Below are 20,557 nucleotides of genomic sequence, written 5' to 3' on the forward strand. Positions count from 1 at the left end.
ATCAGTATACTCACTGATTTTCAACCTGGGATTAGTCTAATTTATCACATTTATGGGGTCTATGTAAATTGCACGGACCCGTCCCATCTGATTTACCACTAACAATGAACTTTGCTGTGAAACTTTGGAATTGCTATGTATTTATATGTAATCTATCTGCTCATAATTTATATATGGGATTATACTTCCATCCCCCAATGAAGAGTGTTCCTATTCTCTTTTCAGGTTCAGCGGTAGTGGTTACAGGGCCTTACATCCAGCACATGTTTTATAAACTTACCTTCCATCTGGGGTCTTGTCTCATGCTGCATCCTGATTGGTCTTTGCTGCTATATAATAAGGCATTTTCAGCAACAAATCATTGTCAGTTATAACATTACACCCCAGCTATACTGTGCCTTTCACAGCTTTTATTGTATATCTTGATTTTTCTTATTGAATTGAAATTACATCCTGCATGTTATAATAGGAAGCCCTGGTGCAGTACCAACAAGTAAATAAACTGCTATTACTGTATAACAGGGGGAATTAAATTATGGGTAAAAAAAATATGGGCAAAAAAAATGGGCTTTACAGTGTTTTGTTTTTTTTGCTTGAAAATTTACCCGATTTGGGGCGAAAACACATAGGATGCGGAAGTGGGTCCCAAAATAAAATCCACAATAAATACCAGCATTGGGGCTAATTGTACAGCCCATGGGGGATCAATTAGCAATGGAAAATTACCGCAGCTTATTGAATTTCTACTATGGGGAAGGTGGATACACTAGTACTCAAAAGTAAACCTGATTGCACATAAGTGGGTGTTACGTCGAAAACCATATTGCACATAGTGAGCTTCGTGGAAAAGATACCTTTTTGGGACTACGGGTGAGAACACTAAAGTAAGTGTCTGCCCACGGGGCAAGCCACGGAGAGACACCAAGCTGAAGGGTGGTTGTCCATAAAACCGGCTTGTGATTTTATCATTAATGATATATTATGATGAGGATTTTATAACATATAATAGCCATTTAGTATAAGTGTCTGGTGAAATTATATGAAACTAAATGGTTCACATCATATTTGAACAGCACGGGCGGTTTTAATATACCCGCAATAAACTGTTTATACATAAAGTAGCAGTATTTGTGGCAGCAGAGAACGCTTCTACCCAATTGGAAAACACATCAATACAGACTAACACATATTTTAAATTCCTACAGGGTGGTTACTGTATGAAATCAATTTGTATTACCTGAAAAGGGCCATCTGTCGGATGGATATGGGATGGTTCTGTTGGTATTGACTTTCCAATATTGTTCCTCAAGCATGTAAGACATGTCATTGCTCTCTTACCCGCATGAGAAGAGAATCCTGGCGCACACCAGTAGGCTCTCACCAGCTTACACATACCCTCTTTACCCAGATGAGTCAGACCATGTGCTGCCTCAGCTAAGCTTGGAAGATATGCTCTGGGGGCCACTGGCTTACCCTGTCCACCTTTCCAGAATCCTGAGGACTCCTGGCCATACCCCTTTGACCTCCAGACCGCCTTTTCCTGTGGAGAACACAAATTTTGCATTTCAATTAATTTTTGTGTGTTGATTGTGTTGAATGTCATCAGTGATGTGATATTTGTTTGTATGGGGGTGCTGGCTGCTGATTTAGCAGCTTCGTCTGCCCGGCTGTTACCAAGTGAGATTGAATCTTGGTTGTAAGTGTGTGCTTTGCACTTGATAACAGCCACTCTGTCTGGTTCTTGTATCGCTGTTAGAAGCCTTTTTATGTGGGACGCATGCGCTACAGGTGTGCCAGCTGCCGTCATAAAATATCTGAGGCGCCATAGGGCCCCGAAATCATACACTACTCCAAAGGCATACCTAGAATCTGTGTATATATTGGCTGACTTACCCTTGGCCAATTCACACGCTCTGGTTAGGGCGACCTGCTAAGCAACTTGTGCTGAGTGCGGTGGGCCCAGGGGTTCCGCTTCTATGATACTTCTGTCGTCTACAACTGCATACCCAGTGCACAAGTCTCATGAGTACGTCTGTCTGTGGCAACTACCGTCAGTGTAAAAAGTAACATCTACGCCTTCCAGTAGGTTGTCACTAATGTTAGGTCTTGCAGTGAAAGTCTGGTTCAGGTATTCCATACAATCATGCGCATCAGTGAGCCTCCCTATCACCCCATCACAACTTATCATCGCAAGCTTGGACCACCTTGGACCCCAAAGCCTGCTCGACTTGAACCATATCCACAACTAAGGACTGGACTTTTGTTCATCAAAACGCACTACTGGTGAGGACTTTCCTTAACTTCATGATACAATATTGGAATTGCTAATCCTCCAGCATTGGGACTTAACTTTCCAGCCCAGGGACTATGCTATAGCCCCAGGATTCAATTGGTTCTAAGCCTACAGGGTCCTATGGTTTATTTGGAACAAGCTCATGTGTTGTTTTAAAAGGTGATTAGAGGCTATTCATCACAGTGTATTTTCATTTTAATTGTCCAATGGACAGATTTTAAGTCTAATAAATTTTACTTTGTTACCCAGACAATTCATCTCTCTAAGCGCAGCCTTATTGTTGTTGTATTTTAGTTTGGTTTTTCTATATAGGTGTGACTATCCTATACAGGCAGCTGCTGCACTTTCTAATTGGAATCACACCCACAGCGCCCCTTCCAACCTAGGTTGGCTTGTTCTATCATCATGCGCATCAGTGTCTGCACTAAATCCTCCTTCACCATCATTCTCATCCTCCACCCTTTGTGCCTGTCCAGGCATACTTGGCAGATAAGTTGCAGGATTTAGTGCACTGCATCTGTTTATGGTGATGTTTACAGGGGCCATTAGTGCTAATTCCCACTTTGTAAACCGTGCCGATGAGACATGTCTGGTTTGGGCGGAGTTCAGTAAGGCTGATACTGCATGAGGTGTATGGATTGTCAGGTTGTGTCCTAACACTACGTCTTCGCTTTTACTTACTAGCAAAGCTATCGCTGCAACACTTCGCAAGCATGTGGGGAGAGACCATGCAACGGTGTCCAACTGTGCACTGTAGTAAGCTACCGGCCTGCTGGCATCACCATGCCTCTGGGTTAGGACACCTGCCGCACACCCAGCACTTTCCGTACAATACAATTCAAAGGGTTTCCCATAATCTGGCATGCCTAATGCAGGTGCCTGTGATAGGCACTGTTTGAGTCTCTCAAATGCCAGTTCGGACTCATCTGTGTGCGAGATCCGATCTGGTTTGTTCGAAGAGACCATCTCTTGCAAAGGTAAAGCTAGTATGGAGAACCCTGGGATCCAGTTTCGGCAGTACCCACACATTCCAAGAAAGGTGCGGATCTGTTGCTGGGTTTGTGGCAGAGTCATGTCGCGAATCGCCTGTATTCTATCAGCGGTGAGGTGTCTAAGTCCTTGCGTCAAGCAATGTCCCAAATATTTTACCCTGGTCTGGCACAGCTGCAACTTATCCTTTGAAACCTTGTGTCCCATATTAGAAAGGTGAAACAGAAGCTGTTTCGTGTCTTTCAAGGACGATTCGAGTGAATCAGAACACAGCAATAAGTCATCTACATACTGTATTAATACTGATCCGCTCTCAGGTTGAAAGGATTGTAAACAGTCATGCAAAGCCTGGGAGAAAATACTTGGGCTGTCAATGAAACCTTGGGGAAGGCGAGTCCAGGTGTACTGTACTCCCCTGTATGTGAATGCAAACAGGTATTGGCTGTCAAGGTGCAGAGGGACAGAAAAGAAGGCAGAACAGAGGTCAATGACAGTGAAAAATTTTGCAGTAGGGGGAATTTGCATGAGGATGACAGCTGGATTTGGCACTACGTGGAATTGGCTCTCAACTATCTTGTTTATCCCCCTTAGATCCTGCACTAGACTGTAACCCCTCCCCCCACTCTTTTTCACAGGGAAGATGGGACTATTGGCAGTGCTGGACGTCCTGACTAGGATGCCCTGTTGTAGCAAGCGCTCTATGACTGGGTACACTCCTAATTCCACCTCTGAGGGATTTTTGGAGCTATCCTACAATCTTTTATTTGTACTACTACTGGAGCTACATCCGCCATCAATCCAGTGTCTTGTCCATCTTTGGTCCAGAAGGATCCCGGTATTCGTGAGATCATTTCCTCTACCTTTGATGGACACCTGTCTATAACAGCAGAGTGTGACATTAACCTTTGTGGTGTGTCTAACATATCCTGCACTTCCTGAATGTGATTCTCGGGTATATCCAAGAAGACACCCTCAGGAGTACAATATATGACACACCTCATTTTACACAATAAATCTCTCCAAAGTAGATTAGTCGGAGCCGATGCAGCTAGCAAAAAGGAATGCTTGGTCTGCAAAGGCCCTATCGTAATCTCCGCAGGTCTACTCAAAGGGTAGTGTTGCACTATTCCTGTTACTCCCATTGCCGAAATTGTTTTACCCGTGGTTTTCATACCTACCGTCAAATTTAACACTGACCTGGCCGCCCCTGTATCTACAAGAAAAGGTAATGATTTACCAGCTACATCAACTGTGACCTCAGGTTCACTACCAAGGCTAGCAATCAACTTCACTGGCTGCAGACTACAGATGTGGCCCAACCGCTATTGTATATTGTGACCCTCCCGCAGCGCACTAGCAGCTACAATATGTGAGGGGGGTAACTGAAAATTTTCAGAGGTCTGCCAGTCCCTCCTAGGTGGGTACCTCATTGTTTCCCCTGCATGTGGCTCATAACTTCTCCTATGCGATCCCTGATCCCAATTATGTGTATTATAGTGTGGTTCATATCCTGGTCTAGGGGGTCGGTATACCTTATGTGTGTTTTTATACCTACAATTCCGTGCAAAATGTCCTTCCTTCTGACAGTTATAGTACTACTACACGAGACTTACCATCAGGGGTCTGGGGTTTTGGCTGATGCGGTTTTGTTGTAAGAGCATTTATACTTACTGTCATCAGCTTGTCCCCCTGAGACTCCCTGTGCTTAATGACGTTCCGGTCGTGCTCGATAGCGGACTCTCTTAATGCAGCCACCGAGATACCTCTCCAGTTAGGTAGAGTGGTTTGTACCCTTGTTCTTAATGCCTCTTTTAACCCGTCCATTAATACTGACACAGCTACCTCCCTGTGATGTACATTGTCCTTAATGTCCTCGATCCCAGTGTACCTAGCCGTTTCCTGCAGTGCTCGATGGAAATATTCAGATGCCATTTCACCTTCTTTTTGTCTTATGGAAAAGATTTCATTCCATTTGACAACAGTAGGGAAATATACTCCTAATTGCAGATTGATTTGTTGTACATTCTCCTGAGTGTACTCATCAGTGAGAGGTACTTCTGCATCTAATCTACAATCAGTAATGAATTTCGTGGGGTCAATATTGGAAGGTAAACATACTCGTAGCACTGTTCGCCAATCTTTGTTTGTGGGTTCGGTGGCGTTACCTAACTCTTTAATGAACCTCTGGCATGCGACTAGATCCTTTCTGGGATTGGGAAATTCTGACATAATTGACCTCAATTCTGTCCGGGACCAGGGACAATGCATAGCAATGTTCCTGATGGGAGTGACTCCCTGAGCGTCAGTCCTCCCATTGGGGACTACGATCACCCTGACAGGATTTAATTCAATTACGTCATTCTGAGTTGACTCCACAATCTGAGGTGCTATTGTCTCTGCATAATGTATGGTACCGTACTTGCCTGTGGACACGACCTCACTTATCCCTCCGCTAGGGGGCCTTACTATTGCTCTTGCTGGTTGGGCCGTGCCCACCTGAGTATTCTGTATGGTGGCTGCTAGAGAGAGTGCCGATATCGTGCTGGGCTCATCTTCTTGCTCGCAGTCCTGAGGAAAATTTTAAATGGGATACAACTGGCAAGGGTTAGCGTTAGTACATTTATCAACTATACTCTTATCGGATACCAATATTCCATTGTCTGTAGCCACTTTCTCCCCCACAAAGCCACTTTGTCCCCCACAATATACGGTGGTGTTGATGCGGTTGCCATCATTTTCCTGCTAGGTTTGGAACCTGCTGCGTGAGCTAATTCTCTTTGCATATCGCCCTCTTGCTGCCATAAATTTAAACAATCTGTGTGTCTGACCCTTTGGGATTTTATCAGACATATCCTAATCCTTCAATTCTGCAATACTCTGGTTCAAAACTGCCTACCTTAGGGAATGGTTCCCTATCTCCCGCAGTCATACGTTCCCATTCATTGCATAAAACTTCTGTGTGTGGTCCATGCTTCTCACACATTATGAACCTCGCTGACCCCCTGGGCCGCAGCATGTCAACCTGAACCCTGGTTGAACGTCCCTTACTTGAGCAACTGGCCCCCATATTTTGCAGGTATTGCCCTTTCGGCTAATCCCACAAAAAACCAATATACTCAATATTAGGCAACGGTGAAAGTTCTCCGAGCGCTCTTCACCCGCTCACCACCCACGTTGGCCAGTACTACCATACACTGTCGATAGCGAAGGCAATGTACCCAACTTAGGGCCCCTATGTAACCTCTATTTACTGGAAGTTTCTGGGAATAACTTACCCTTTCCAGTAAATATAGGCCGCTGGAGATTTCCTGAGAGAGACCAGCGAAAACTCCCTAAACCTTTATTATACACAAATCACGCTTGCGTATGCTATATACAGCGCTAATGATACCGCGATTTTACGCAAAGCTCGTAAAAAGGTTATCATGTTGCGCTAAATATTGCACCCAGTGAGTTCATGAAATTTTACAAGATTATAATGTAATTAGCACCCTCATCATCAACCTGCTCATTAGTGAGCAGATTTAGTCTTACAAAAAATTGTTTTGTGGGTGCCCAAACAAACCAAGCACTTCAGCCACAAAAGTGGCAGTCCCTGTCACTGAAGTGTTTGATTTGTTAAACTGTGTGTGCATGTCCTTTTTAATATCAACAGAAGGGTGTGTGGGAGGGCTCAAGGAAAATTCCATCTTGCACCACTTTTAATTTCAGCCACTGCGGTGTGGCAATGTTTCATGGATGTGCTATAAACTGTTGTGTATTTGTGCCGCTGCTCTGTCATTTAGAAACCAGCCGGCTCGCCTAAACTGAATGAAAACAATATTGTGAGCTATGAGGTAGTCAAAATTGACTGGAAATGAGTGGAAATTAATGTTATTGAGGTTGATAATAATAATAATAATAATAATAATAATAATAATAATCCTGTTAGAACACAAAGAGACCCAAATTATGTGATTTTAGCTTTTTTTGTCATTTAAAAAAAACAGAAAATAAAAATCAGTCAGGGCATTTAGGCAAAACTAAAACTGTACGACGAATTAGAACCAAAACCATAATCAGCAATAATGGCCCAGTACAAATTTCTAACTGTTTTACACTGTATGGCTCTGCAGCCAGTGATGTGCAGTCAGGTGAATCAGAAGAGGTAGAGCCTCTCCTGTCATACTCCAGAGTTTTGGCCAGGGCCGTCTTAATAGCAGTCTAGGCCCCTGGGCACAGAAATGCACTGGGGCCCCTACCCATTCTCCAGTGGAAGGGTAGATGGGTGCTATCAGTGGCAGCTTTGATGTCCCGCGGGCTGTAGGGGGTGCTCTATCTTCGGCTCAGCATGTAGGACCTGGAGCAGTAATTTCTGCTAATTACTCCTTTACTGCACAGATGCTGGGAGATGGGGAGGGAGGGAGAACACAGAACTGTAGAACGTTGCATTGAGCTGAATGAAGGGGCCCTGGTACATGACTTTCAGGGTGGTAGGGGGTCGTAGGGGAGTAGATAGTAATTTTCTGGTGGGAGGGCAGCTTGCTTGACTGCAGATATCTCAAGTTCCTGGAAATAGATTTCTTAGCTTTGGATTAAAAAACTAGAGAGTCCACCTTTCAGGAGGTACTGGGAACTTGGGTATCAGAGTTCAGGAACCTTAGCAATCCACCGATGAAGATAACTTTATAGTGTATGGAAGTATAGTCCTTATAGAGAATGGTAATTAGCTGGTTATTGGTGAAACCTTGAATTGTAAAAAAAGTGTTATGTGAATACATGTAACTTGGTTATAAGAAAGGAAATATACTTTGTATTAACTTTTAACAATGATTACCTTTAAGGTAAACCTTTATTATGTCATTACTGTATCGAATTTTGGGGACTACCTGCCTCTGCTGAGGTGTGTGAAGAGAAGCATCAGGGTCATCTAAAATGGTGAGAAAGTCCTACAACAGCAGATTCACAATCACACTGAGGTCCAGCACTAACACTAGGGGTGTCACAGGGGTATTTCTTATTTTAATTACTATTGTGATCCTCCTATGAATTTGTATAGGTGGTATTTTGAGCCCACAACCTTATGTTTTCTACTATGCTGCCTTAGACCACCGGTCCAATGCAGCTGGGCTGGTTAAACAGTACATTGGTTATCTATAACAATGTTAGATTTCAGGCTTGTGGGCGCTCTGTTTATTATATAAAACAAGTAATTTGTATAGAAAGTGTAAATCAAAATATATAAGGTCAAAATACAACAAAATGTAACAAAAAACAATATACAAGTGTAAAGTAATATGATCAAAGTAAAATGCAATTAGACTTATGGCAATATTAAAGACTTTAAAAAGTATGTATATACTCAATGGTATGCAGTTAGCATACCGCTCATAGGGATCCTGGCTGTCAGAATACCAACACTGGGTCCTGACAGGTGCACCATACTGCCGCCGGAATACCTGCGAGGTAGGGGAATTCCCTTCTATAGGCGTCCACGACACCCATAGAGGGAGAATAGTACCTGTGGCAAGCATAGCTCGCCACCGAGCCTACAGCATAGTTAGCACATCGAGCCAGCAAGGCGCTTCGATGTACTTGCACCCCTACCAGCATTCTACCGCTCGGGATGCTGAAGTCGGGATTCTGACATTCGGCATCCTGGGCGGCTATATATCCTACCGATCCCTACTCAATGATAAGGCAATCCCTTGATTGGTAGCAATCAGCAACAAAAAGTCATATAATGTGAACAATCATATGCTGAAAAAGAAACCCTTTGTGATCTGGTCAGGATCCCGGTGGTCAGAATCCAAGCTGTCTAAATACCAACGCCAGACTCCGAACACTACTCGGAATGCAAACACCAGCATCCCAAATAGGGTCACATGCCCAATGCCGGAATCCCGACCGCCAGGATCAAGAACGAGCGTTTGACGATCACTCTAAAAGGTAAGCCGTGTGGGGGGAGGTTAGGTTTAGGCTGTGGCCGAGGGTTAAGGTTACTCTGCAGGGCGGGGCAGGGGGATAGGTTTATGCTGTGGGGGGGTCAGGTTTAGCCACCACCGGGGAGATTTAGGGTTAGGCTGCGGGGGAGGAGAATTAGGTCTATCATGCAGAAAGGGAGGTTTAGGTTAAGGGGGCCATTGGGGGGAAGGTAAGTATACTTACCTTCCCCTTTCAACATTCTGAACATTGGGATGCTGCGGTCCGTGTTATGACTGCTGGCATTTCAATCCCAACCAATACCTGGCAGTGACATATGGAGCCGCAGGTGGTATAAAGCAGGGTGTGTTCCGGATACACACCCTGCAGGGCTCCAAGTCTTGTAACCGTGCAGAAGTTCCTTAGCGGTAAAAAAGTTCCTCCATGCGCTCTGGTACGTTGACACGTATCGAGCATCAAGCTTTCCGGAACACACCCGGCTTTTTACCGCCTGCGGCTCAACATCTCTCTACTGCTGTGTATGACTTGTCTTTCAGCCTATATGATTGTCCATATTATGGGGCCGATTTGTCACCATCTGCATCTCAGGATGCGGATGTGAGGTGATAAAATCAGCCCAATACACAATGCGATTATTGATTACATCGCATAGATATGTAACAAATTGCATGCAGGAATGAGCCTGCGAGAAACTTTATAAGTATGGGAAATGCAATCTGGTTACTAAAAAAAAGTGAATTAAAGGGCTTGGAGCAGTTTTTCACCAAACTGCTCCAAAGTCCCTTAATCAGTGCCGTAACTAGGCATTTTAGCGCTGTGTGCAAGAAACGACATTGGCGCCCCCCCATGTAAGATAGGGGCAGTGCGCGCCATAGGCGCGCGAAAAATATATAGGGGCGTAACTTCATGGGGAAGGGGTGTGGCCACAAAATAATAGCAATTCATACTATGGTGCACAGTAGTCTACATTATTCAAATTACGCTGCACAGTAGCGCCACTACACCAGGTAGAGCCCCTTTTATACTTTACAGCAGACAGCGTCCCCCTTTTTACACATTACAGCAGACAGTCTCCCTTTTAACACATTGCGGCAGCCAGTCCCCCTTTTTACACATTGCGGCAGACAGCGTCCCCTTTTTTACACATTACAAAACATTACGGCAGACAGCGTCCCCTTTTTACACATTACAGCAGACAGCGTCCCCGTTTTTACACATTACGGCAGCCAGTCCCCCTTTTTACACATTACGGCAGCCAGTCCCCCTTTTTACACATTGCGGCAGCCAGTCCCCCTTTTTACACATTACGGCAGCCAGTCCCCCTTTTTACACATTGCGGCAGCCAGTCCCCCTTTTTACACATTGCGGCAGCCAGTCCCCATTTTTACACATTGCGGCAGCCAGTCCCCCTTTTTACACATTGCGGCAGCCAGCAGCCAGTCCCCCTTTTTACACATTGTGGCAGCCAGTCCCCCATTTTACACATTGCGGCAGCCAGGCCCCCTTTTTACACATTATGGCAGACGGTGTCCCCCTGAGAGAGAGAGAGAGAGAGAGAGAGAGAGAAAGAGAGATACATACTTACAATCACCCCACTGACAGGCTCCTCGTGCAGCTCCCTCGGTGCAGGCAGGTGAGAAGGAGGAGGAGGGAGGGGGACTGGAGCCGCAGCAGCGCTATTTCATTGGTAGTAAGCGTCGCTGCAGCATCCCCCTCTCCTTCCGTATTGGCTGCCCGGCGCTGCTGTGGATGCTGGGATGGAGGAACCGCATCCCAGCATCTACAGCAGCGCCGGGCAGCCAATACGGAAGGAGAGGGGGATGCTGCAGCGGCGCTTACTACCAATGAAATAGCGCTGCTGCGGCTCCTGTCCCCCTCCCTCCTCGTCCTTCTCACCTGCCCGGCGATGTAGCTCTCCTCCACAGCGCGGCGGCGGCGCAGACTTCAGAGGCATGTAATGAGTCAATTTGACTCATTACATGCCGCTGGCCGTGCGCCCTCATGGCAACTGCGCTGTGTGCCAAGCCCACTTGGCACACACGTAGTTACGGCCCTGCCCTTAATACATTTAAGTAAAACTAAAATAATGTGAAAACGGTTTGAAAACACATTATTTTAGTAACTTTTTTGACTTTTTGCTGCTTATTGCTATCAATCAAGGGATTGCAATATTCCAGAGTATATACATACTTTTTATAGTCTTTTATATTGGACTGTAGGCCCGATTCAGCATGGAATGCTGCTGCAGCAGTGTTTGCATGCTGGGACCTTTTGAAGTGTGCACACAAGCAGCAGCCACATTGGCCCTCATTCCGAGTTGTTCGCTCGTTGCCGAGTTTCGCTATATTGCGATTAGTCGCTTACTGCGCATGCGCAAGGTTCGCAGAGCGCATGCGCTTAGTTATTTTACACAAAAGTTAGGTATTTTACTCACGGCATAACGAGGATTTTTCATCGTTCTGGTGATTGGAGTGTGATTGACAGGAAGTGGGTGTTTTTGGGCGGAAACTGGCCATTTTCTGGGCGTGTGCGAAAAAACTTTGCCATTTCTGGGAAAAACGCGGGAGTGGCTGGAGAAACGGGGGAGTGTCTGGGCGAACGCTGGGTGTGTTTGTGACGTCAAACCAGGAACGAAACTGACTGAACTGATCGCAGTGGCAGAGTAAGTCCCGAGCTACTCAGAAACTGCAAAGAAATTTCTATTCACAATTATGCGAATCTTTCGTTCGCAATTCTGCAAAGCTAAGATTCACTCCCAGTAGGTGGCGGCTTAGCGTGTGCAATGCTGCTAAAAGCAGCTAGCGAGCGAACAACTCGGAATGAGGGCCATTGTGCGTGCGCACACTGTGAGATGCAACAGCATTTACAGGGTGGGAGGGGGTGTCGTGTCGGCATTTGGGGGGTGTCGACTTGGAGTTTGGGGACGCTGGAGTGTCCGGACCATTTGCGAGGTGGGCCGCGGTGGCTGCCTGATATCACACGCAGATGCTGCGATCTGAAACATGGAGAGTAGCTGTCTGCCTTCGCAGCTAGGCTGCATAGGCAGAGAGCTACCCTAAACATGCGAAAGCATCTCCACTGTGTGATGCTTCCACATGTTTGTGGGGGGCTGGACCTGGCATACTGGGCGGACTTGCCCTGTGTTGAGCATCCCCCCACATGTCGGAGTATTGGATTGTAGATGTGCATTTTTCCTCACCTCTACCATCCATGCTGAATTGGGCCCTAATGGCCCTACGGGCCTAATACAGCATGGTTGGCGTGCTGAAGCCCTGTGAAGTGTGTGCATGCACAGCAGCTGCCCTGCGCACAGAGTGAGATGTGAAAACATCTCACTTGTGCGAACGCCTCTGACTGATTGACAGGCAGAAACATTCGCGGGTGGGAGAGGGCATCACGGCAGAGTCGACTTAGCTTTGGGGTGTGTGGTCTGGACAATGCAGGCGTGTACAGACTAGAGATGAGCGCCGGAAATTTTTCGGGTTTTGTGTTTTGGTTTTGGGTTCGGTTCCGCGGCCGTGTTTTGGGTTCGACCGCGTTTTGGCAAAACCTCACCGAATTTTTTTTGTCGGATTCGGGTGTGTTTTGGATTCGGGTGTTTTTTTCAAAAAACACTAAAAAACAGCTTAAATCATAGAATTTGGGGGTCATTTTGATCCCAAAGTATTATTAACCTCAAAAACCATAATTTACACTCATTTTCAGTCTATTCTGAATACCTCACACCTCACAATATTATTTTTAGTCCTAAAATTTGCACCTAGGTCGCTGGATGACTAAGCTAAGCGACCCTAGTGGCCGACACAAACACCGGGCCCATCTAGGAGTGTCACTGCAGTGTCACGCAGGATGTCCCTTCCAAAAAACCCTCCCCAAACAGCACATGACGCAAAGAAAAAAAGAGGCGCAATGAGGTAGCTGTGTGAGTAAGATAAGCGACCCTAGTGGCCGACACAAACACCGGGCCCATCTAGGAGTGTCACTGCAGTGTCACGCAGGATGTCCCTTCCAAAAAACCCTCCCCAAACAGCACATGACGCAAAGAAAAAAAGAGGCGCAATGAGGTAGCTGTGTGAGTAAGATAAGCGACCCTAGTGGCCGACACAAACACCGGGCCCATCTAGGAGTGTCACTGCAGTGTCACGCAGGATGTCCCTTCCAAAAAACCCTCCCCAAACAGCACATGACGCAAAGAAAAAAAGAGGCGCAATGAGGTAGCTGTGTGAGTAAGATAAGCGACCCTAGTGGCCGACACAAACACCGGGCCCATCTAGGAGTGGCACTGCAGTGTCACGCAGGATGTCCCTTCCAAAAAACCCTCCCCAAACAGCACATGACGCAAAGAAAAATTAAAGAAAAAAGAGGTGCAAGATGGAATTGTCCTTGGGCCCTCCCACCCACCCTTATGTTGTATAAACAGGACATGCACACTTTAACCAACCCATCATTTCAGTGACAGGGTCTGCCACACGACTGTGACTGAAATGACGGGTTGGTTTGGACCCCCACCAAAAAAGAAGCAATTAATCTCTCCTTGCACAAACTGGCTCTACAGAGGCAAGATGTCCACCTCATCATCATCCTCCGATATATCACCGTGTACATCCCCCTCCTCACAGATTATCAATTCGTCCCCACTGGAATCCACCATCTCAGCTCCCTGTGTATTTTGTGGAGGCAATTGCTGCTGGTCAATGTCTCCACGGAGGAATTGATTATAATTCATTTTAATGAACATCATCTTCTCCACATTTTCTGGATGTAACCCCGTACGCCGATTGCTGACAAGGTGAGCGGCGGCACTAAACACTCTTTCGGAGTACACACTTGTGGGAGGGCAACTTAGGTAGAATAAAGCCAGTTTGTGCAAGGGCCTCCAAATTGCCTCTTTTTCCTGCCAGTATAAGTACGGACTGTGTGACGTGCCTACTTGGATGCGGTCACTCATATAATCCTCCACCATTCTTTCAATGGTGAGAGAATCATATGCAGTGACAGTAGACGACATGTCCGTAATCGTTGTCAGGTCCTTCAGTCCGGACCAGATGTCAGCATCAGCAGTCGCTCCAGACTGCCCTGCATCACCGCCAGCGGGTGGGCTCGGAATTCTGAGCCTTTTCCTCGCACCCCCAGTTGCGGGAGAATGTGAAGGAGGAGATGTTGACAGGTCGCGTTCCGCTTGACTTGACAATTTTCTCACCAGCAGGTCTTTCAACCCCAGCAGACTTGTGTCTGCCGGAAAGAGAGATCCAAGGTAGGCTTTAAATCTAGGATCGAGCACGGTGGCCAAAATGTAGTGCTCTGATTTCAACAGATTGACCACCCGTGAATCCTTGTTAAGCGAATTAAGGGCTCCATCCACAAGTCCCACATGCCTAGCGGAATCGCTCCGTGTTAGCTCCTCCTTCAATGTCTCCAGCTTCTTCTGCAAAAGCCTGATGAGGGGAATGACCTGACTCAGGCTGGCAGTGTCTGAACTGACTTCACGTGTGGCAAGTTCAAAGGGCATCAGAACCTTGCACAACGTTGAAATCATTCTCCACTGCGCTTGAGACAGGTGCATTCCACCTCCTATATCGTGCTCAATTGTATAGGCTTGAATGGCCTTTTGCTGCTCCTCCAACCTCTGAAGCATATAGAGGGTTGAATTCCACCTCGTTACCACTTCTTGCTTCAGATGATGGCAGGTTCAGTAGTTTTTGGTGGTGCTCCAGTCTTCTGTACGTGGTGCCTGTACGCCGAAAGTGTCCCGCAATTCTTCTGGCCACCGACAGCATCTCTTGCACGCCCCTGTCGTTTTTTAAAAAATTCTGCACCACCAAATTCAAGGTATGTGCAAAACATGGGACGTGCTGGAATTTGCCCATATTTAATGCACACACAATATTGCTGGCGTTGTCCGATGCCACAAATCCACAGGAGAGTCCAATTGGGGTAAGCCATTCCGCGATGATCTTCCTCAGTTGCCGTAAGAGGTTTTCAGCTGTGTGCGTATTCTGGAAAGCGGTGATACAAAGCGTAGCCTGCCTAGGAAAGAGTTGGCATTTGCGAGATGCTGCTACTGGTGCCGCCGCTGCTGTTCTTGCGGCGGGAGTCCATACATCTACCCAGTGGGCTGTCACAGTCATATAGTCCTGACCCTGCCCTGCTCCACTTGTCCACATGTCCGTGGTTAAGTGGACATTGGGTACAGCTGCATTTTTTAGGACACTGGTGAGTCTTTTTCTGAGGTCTGTGTACATTTTTGGTATCGCCTGCCTAGAGAAGTGGAACCTAGATGGTATTTGGTAACGGGGGCACACTACCTCAAGAAATTGTGTAGTTCCCTGTGAACTAACGGCGGATACCGGACGCACGTCTAACACCAACATAGTTGTCAAGGCCTCAGTTATCCGCTTTGCAGCAGGATGACTGCTGTGATATTTCATCTTCCTCGCAAAGGACTGTTGGACAGTCAATTGCTTACTGGAAGTAGTACAAGTGATCTTCCGACTTCCCCTCTGGGATGACCATCGACTCCCAGCAGCAACAACAGCAGCGCCAGCAGCAGTAGGCGTTACACGCAAGGATGCATCGGAGGAATCCCAGGCAGGAGAGGAATCGTCAGAATTGCCAGTGACATGGCCTGCAGGACTATTGGCATTCCTGGGGAAGGAGGAAATTGACACTGAGGGAGTTGGTGGGGTGGTTTGCGTGAGCTTGGTTACAAGAGGAAGGGATTTACTGGTCAGTGGACTGCTTCCGCTGTCACCCAAAGTTTTTGAACTTGTCACTGACTTATTATGAATGCGCTGCAGGTGACGTATAAGGGAGGATGTTCCGAGGTGGTTAACGTCCTTACCCCTACTTATTACAGCTTGACAAAGGCAACACACGGCTTGACACCTGTTGTCCGCTTTTCTGTTGAAATACCTCCACACTGAAGAGCTGATTTTTTTGGTATTTTCACCAGGCATGTCAACGGCCATATTCCTCCCACGGACAACAGGTGTCTCCCCGGGTGCCTGACTTAAACAAACCACCTCACCATCAGAATCCTCCTGGTCAATTTCCTCCCCAGCGCCAGCAACACCCATATCCTCCTCATCCTGGTGTACTTCAACACTGACATCTTCAATCTGACTATCAGGAACTGGACTGCGGGTGCTCCTTCCAGCACTTGCAGGGGGCGTGCAAATGGTGGAAGGCGCATGCTCTTCACGTCCAGTGTTGGGAAGGTCAGGCATCGCAACCGACACAATTGGACTCTCCTTGTGGATTTGGGATTTCGAAGAACGCACAGTTCTTTGCGGTGCTTTTGCCAGCTTGAGTCTTTTCAGTTTTCTAGCGAGAGGCTGAGTGCTTCCATCCTCATGTGAAGCTGAACCACTAGCCATGAACATAGGCCAGGGCCTCAGCCGTTCCTTGCCACTCCGTGTGGTAAATGGCATATTGGCAAGTTTACGCTTCTCCTCCGACAATTTTATTTTAGGTTTTGGAGTCCTTTTTTTACTGATATTTGGTGTTTTGGATTTGACATGCTCTGTACTATGACATTGGGCATCGGCCTTGGCAGACGACGTTGCTGGCATTTCATCGTCTCGGCCATGACTAGTGGCAGCAGCTTCAGCACGAGGTGGAAGTGGATCTTGATCTTTCCCTAATTTTGGAACCTCAACATTTTTGTTCTCCATATTTTAATAGGCACAACTAAAAGGCACCTCAGGTAAACAATGGAGATGGATGGATACTAGTATACTTATGGATGGACTGCCGAGTGCCGACACAGAGGTAGCTACAGCCGTGGACTACCGTACTGTGTCTGCTGCTAATATAGACTGGATGATAATGAGATGAAATCAATATATATATATATGTATGTATATATAATATCACTAGTACTGCAGCCGGACAGGTAGATAATATATTTATTAGCTAATGATGACTGATGACGGACCTGCTGGACACTGTCAGCTCAGCAGCACCGCAGACTGCTACAGTAAGCTACTATACTATAGTAGTATGTACAAAGAAGAAAGAAAAAAAAAAACCACGGGTAGGTGGTATACAATTATGGATGGACTGCCGAGTGCCGACACAGAGGTAGCTACAGCCGTGGACTAACGTACTGTGTCTGCTGCTAATATAGACTGGATGATTGATAATGAGATGAAATCAATATATATATGTATGTATATATAATATCACTAGTACTGCAGCCGGACAGGTAGATAATATATTTATTAGGTAATGATGACTGATGACGGACCTGCTGGACACTGTCAGCTCAGCAGCACCGCAGACTTCTACAGTAAGCTACTATACTATAGTAGTATGTACAAAGAAGAAAGAAAAAAAAAAACCACGGGTAGGTGGTATACAATTATGGATGGACTGCTGAGTGCCGACACAGAGGTAGCTACAGCCGTGGACTAACGTACTGTGTCTGCTGCTAATATAGACTGGATGATTGATAATGAGATGAAATCAATATATATATGTATGTATATATAATATCACTAGTACTGCAGCCGGACAGGTAGATAATATATTTATTAGGTAATGATGACTGATGACGGACCTGCTGGACACTGTCAGCTCAGCAGCACCGCAGACTGCTACAGTAAGCTACTATACTCTATAGTAGTATGTACAAAGAAGAAAGAAAAAAAAAAACACGGGTAGGTGGTATACAATTATGGATGGACTGCCGAGTGCCGACACAGAGGTAGCTACAGCCGTGGACTAACGTACTGTGTCTGCTGCTAATATAGACTGGATGATTGATAATGAGATGAAATCAATATATATATATGTATGTATATATAATATCACTAGTACTGCAGCCGGACAGGTAGATAATATATTTATTAGGTAATGATGACTGATGACGGACCTGCTGGACACTGTCAGCTCAGCAGCACCGCAGACTGCTACAGTAAGCTACTATACTCTATAGTAGTATGTACGAAGAAGAAAGAAAAAAAAAACCACGGGTAGGTGGTATACAATTATGGATGGACTGCCGAGTGCCGACACAGAGGTAGCTACAGCCGTGGACTAACGTACTGTGTCTGCTGCTAATATAGACTGGATGATTGATAATGAGATGAAATCAATATATATATGTATGTATATATAATATCACTAGTACTGCAGCCGGACAGGTAGATAATATATTTATTAGGTAATGATGACTGATGACGGACCTGCTGGACACTGTCAGCTCAGCAGCACCGCAGACTGCTACAGTAAGCTACTATACTCTATAGTAGTATGTACAAAGAAGAAAGAAAAAAAAAAACCACGGGTAGGTGGTATACAATTATGGATGGACTGCCGAGTGCCGACACAGAGGTAGCTACAGCCGTGGACTAACGTACTGTGTCTGCTGCTAATATAGACTGGATGATTGATAATGAGATGAAATCAATATATATATGTATGTATATATAATATCACTAGTACTGCAGCCGGACAGGTAGATAATATATTTATTAGGTAATGATGACTGATGACGGACCTGCTGGACACTGTCAGCTCAGCAGCACCGCAGACTGCTACAGTAAGCTACTATACTCTATAGTAGTATGTACAAAGAAGAAAGAAAAAAAAAAAACCACGCGTAGGTGGTATACAATTATGGATGGACTGCCGAGTGCCGACACAGAGGTAGCTACAGCCGTGGACTAACGTACTGTGTCTGCTGCTAATATAGAGTCTAGACTGGATGATAAATTATTGATAATGAGATGAAATCAATATAATATCACTAGTACTGCAGCCGGACAGGTACTATATACATTTATTATATAATGACTGATGACGGACCTGCTGGACACTGTCAGGTCAGCACAGCACCGCAGACTGCTACAGTAAGCTACTATAGTAGTATGTATAAAGAAGAATGAAAAAAAAAAAACCACGGGTAGGTGGTATACAATATTATATATATATATATATATATATATATATATTATATACAATTATATATATATATATATATATATATATATATATATTAAACTGGTGGTGATTGATTATTAAACTGGTGGTCACTTCAGGTCACATTGCAACTTGCAACTAGTACTCCGAGGCCTAAGCAGACAATCACAAAATATATTATTATACTGGTGGTCAGTGTGGTCACAACAATGGCAGTGTGGCACTGACTCTGGCAGCAAAAGTGTGCACTGTACGTTATATGTACTCCTGAGTCCTGCTCTCAGACTCTAACTGCTCCCCACTGTCAGTGTCTCCCCCACAAGTCAGATAATACACTTACAGTCACACTATCTAATCTATAAATATCACTTCAGCAAGTAGTAAGTATAGTAGTATACAGTATAGTAGTACTCCTCCTAATAATGCTCCCCAAAATACTGTGTCTCTCTCTTCTCTAAACGGAGAGGACGCCAGCCACGTCCTCTACCTATGACTCTCAATGCACGTGTGAAAATGGCGGCGACGCGCGGCTCCTTATATAGAATCCGAGTCTCGCGATAGAATCCGAGCCTCGCGAGAATCCGACAGCGTGATGATGACGTTCGGGCGCGCTCGGGTTAGCCGAGCAAGGCGGGAAGATCCGAGCCTGCTCGGACCCGTGTAAAAAACCTGAAGTTCGGGCGGGTTCGGATTCAGAGGAACCGAACCCGCTCATCTCTAGTACAGACCATTTGTGGGATGGTCCGTGGTGGCTGCGTGACATCACACGCAGTCGATGTGACCCGAAACATAGTGGATAGCTGTCTGCCTTCGCAGCTAAGGTGCGTAGGCAGAGGGCTACCCTATACATGCAAAAGCATCGCCACTGTGAGATGCTTTCGCATGTTTGCAGGGGGGCGGGGGCTGGATCCTGCATGTGGGGCGGACTTGACCTGTGCTGGGCGTCCCCCCACATGTCAGGGTAATGGATCGTATATGTGCATTTTTTCGCACATCTACGATCCATACACAATTAGGCCCTAAGTCTTATTGTATATTACATTGATCATATCGCTTTCCACTTCTATATTGTCCTTTGTATAAATTCTTAAATATAATATATGTAAAGTTTGATTTACACTTGCTATACAAATTATTAGTTTCATTTTAATAAACACTGAGCGCCCAGGAGCCTGACACCTAACATTGTTATTGCTTCACATATTCAGGAACTACTGGGAGATCCTAAGGGGGATATCCAATTACCCACAGTACATTACCGCTGCTAATGATATTGCCTTGGGTTATCCTGTTAGCCCCAATAAGCCGCGGCTATCTAATTGGATACCCTGTAAAAAAACATTGGTGAAACATCATCCAATGTTTCATCGCACCTAATTGAATACCGCCCTTAGGGTGTCAGAATTTAGGCAGCTCTAAAAGGTAGCA

Source organism: Pseudophryne corroboree, chromosome 2 (assembly GCF_028390025.1).
Source record: "Pseudophryne corroboree isolate aPseCor3 chromosome 2, aPseCor3.hap2, whole genome shotgun sequence".
NCBI lineage: Eukaryota > Metazoa > Chordata > Amphibia > Anura > Myobatrachidae > Pseudophryne > Pseudophryne corroboree.